This window comes from Austrofundulus limnaeus, unplaced genomic scaffold (assembly GCF_001266775.1).
Source record: "Austrofundulus limnaeus strain Quisiro unplaced genomic scaffold, Austrofundulus_limnaeus-1.0 Scaffold188, whole genome shotgun sequence".
NCBI classification, from domain to species: domain Eukaryota; kingdom Metazoa; phylum Chordata; class Actinopteri; order Cyprinodontiformes; family Rivulidae; genus Austrofundulus; species Austrofundulus limnaeus.
In genome coordinates, this window is record NW_013952590.1 from 188,766 (window position 1) to 191,883 (window position 3,118).

A 3,118-nucleotide genomic window follows, 5' to 3' on the forward strand; every position below is an offset into this window, starting at 1 on the left:
ATGAATTTTGTAGGCCCCGTTGTAGAGCCTAACTATGGGTTCTAAGATTTCAATAATAATACTGCACTACTGTTAGTTTTACAGTACTGATGTGTTACTCTTGTTAGTTTTACAGTGTTTTAACTTTGGAACATGAAAAGATATGTTGCCTGTGAGTCAGTGTTTAAAAGATAAATAATTTACACTGTATAAAATTTGGACCTACACACAGCCTAGTGAGGACCCCTCTTATGGGGGCAAAAGCCCGGTCCATGTTTTGTGGAATATTGTTGGTGGGTCAGGGGTTAGGGTTAGGGTTAAGGTGTGAATTGAGTTTGGTTTAGGTATAGGGTAAGTAAGTACTGGGGTGGTCGGGTTTAGTGTTATGGTCAGAGTTAAGCAATGGAAATGACCAGTAAATAAATAGAAATCAATTCAAAGGMCCCATGAGGATAGAAGAACAAATGTGTGTGCGTTTACATCAGCCAGAGTAGATTAAGAAGACAAGGACAAACTTCCACACTCAGATACACACACACAGTCCCTGAAGGAAACAGCCAGGGAGGTCAGAGAAAGACCAGCAGACTTCCAGTCACTCAGTAATAAAACATTCCTGTAAAAGATGAGTACCATTGATCCTCAGGCAAAATAAGAACAAACAGCAGGTTTATGCTTAAATTAAAACTTTCTGACTCACAAATGTCCTCATTAAATGTGTCTTTACTGTAACTAATGTAACTGGATTTGTTTAACAAGCTTTATGTAAGTATCACTTAGCTCAGATATTCATGTGAATGTAGAAAAGTACAAGTATCTTATCATACAGTTACTTAAAGTATTAAAGTATCTGTCATTTAATGTACTTAAATGTCAAAAGTAAATTTGTTATAAAATGTATAGTATTAAGCATAACCGCTGCTCCACCATGCTCATCACCCCATCTCACAGTAAGTACTGAGTCCGTTTTGGTCCCTGTTTGAGACCGTTTCACAATAAGGGTACCCTAATAAATTACTAATATGTACAAGTGCAGTTAATAAATCAGCTGTAAACACTTAATAATTATGATGCTATAGATAAACGGAGATAAACTAACATTTATCTTGTAAAATAGTGAGCCAGCCTTTATTAGTGCTCTCCATCCACTCTATTTACAAGTTTTCTTCACCATTTCCAGTTTTATAAATCAAACATGTGTCAGCAAAGTACCTGCTTGTAATCACTGTGAGCATTTGTGGAAACAAAGCTTGTTTTGATGTACATGCAGACGACACAGTCATTTACAGTCACATCCCCACTGAATCAGGCTGCTGAAGTTGGTCAGGAAATGTTGAGAAAGGTATGTTGAAACTGTAGCGTCAAATTTAACCAGACTAAATTTATGACAGTGACTCAGAATGATAATTTACATCTTTTAAAGTGAGAGTTTGTGTGAAAGTTTTGAACAATGAATATTTTGTTAAAGATAGCATACTTAGAAAGTTGTACAGTTTGTCCAGAAATTAGATAATGACATACTGAATTCTATCCCAGCTGGCAAAAAAAAAAAATGTTCTCCTTAAATGCCCATTTTTGAACTGCCACATGCAAACTCCACTTGTCAGTCATTTAGGGGTGGCCATTCAGATGCCTGGGGAGGCAAGTGCCACCTTGGCCACCACTCTGGCTTTGCCCGTTTCTGTCAGTTTTCATTGGATATATGACAACATTATTTTGGCAGAAATATAATTTACCTTCCAGAATTGCCATACAGCACGGCACAGTTTCAGCTAGCTGCCGCAGCTGCTTTTTAACAAATAACCATAAAATTATATGTAAAAAAAATTGTTTAATGCAAAATAAACAGTAAGGTAAAGATCTATAAACTAGTGTTTACAAGAACCGCTAWAAAATTTGTGATTGGAGGTAATTTATGATGCAGAAATCACTTCGACTCGCAGAATAACCCAACAGCCAAAACTTAAAATCAACCTGGGATTATTCAAACACTAAAACAAAGCCTTACTGTAAATTGCAGTGATGCAAGTTATCGTTTGAAAGAAAAATGTTAGTATTGTTTATCTTTGCTTACTTTTGAACGCACAGAATAAATAACTGGTTCTGCACGAAAGCAGGCTGGAAACTACAAACAGCTGGATGTGAAACAGCTTGCTCAGCAGATTTCTGGTGAAACATTCACATAAAAGTGCCATATTGATTCCATTTGGCTTTTTGGTGACTCATACATACAGTGTCTATAAAAAAATTACCCCCCCCCCCCCAACCCACCTCCTGGATGTTTTATCATTTTATAGCCATTAAAAATCAGTCAGAGGCTTTTTGACAAAAGGAAAAAAAAGAAAAACTATTTTCAGTGTCAAACAAATTTCTACAGATCAACCATGAGCAAACTTTTTCAAGTCAAACACCTTTTTCTATCGGATTTCAATCTGGGCTTTGATTTGGCCACTCCTTTCATCTTTTTGTCTTTAAATCGTTTCTGTATCCATGTGTGCATCAGGTCTTTGTCTTGCTGGAAAACAAATTATCTCTCAGCCTGTAGTAATTTTGCATCAGATAGTTCTCCAGGATTTCCTAATATTTTGCTGTATTCAATTAACCCTCTATCTCAGGGGTGTCAAACCTAGTTACACAAGAGGGCCAAAATTCAAAGAATGGTCCAAGCCAAGGCCCAATCTGTCAATATTCACTGAGAGATAATACTGGTTTTAGTATTTTTCTCTCTTTTTAAATACTGGTTTTAACTGTTATATCAACACTGTGACGTGTCCAGTGGACAATCCCGGATGAGCCCCCAAATATTCTACTGTCCAAATGTCTAGGATTACTTTGAACACATAACATATAGAGTCCAGATCATTTTAACATTCAACTCTGTTGAATTAGACAGTCTTTTTAAAAGGGGTGAATAATTATGCTATTACATATTTCTATTTTATTGCCATTGCTTTGTTTAGATTTTATTTTATTTTGTCCTTTAAGGTTTTTAGATTTTTTTTATTTAGTAAAAACATCCCATTTAAATTGAGTACGACTGATTTACAACAGCAGTAAAAGGTTAAAATACTTAAAGGGGGTTTATAAACATAGTAACGTCTGCTGCAGGATAATAATAATAATAATAATAATAATAATAATA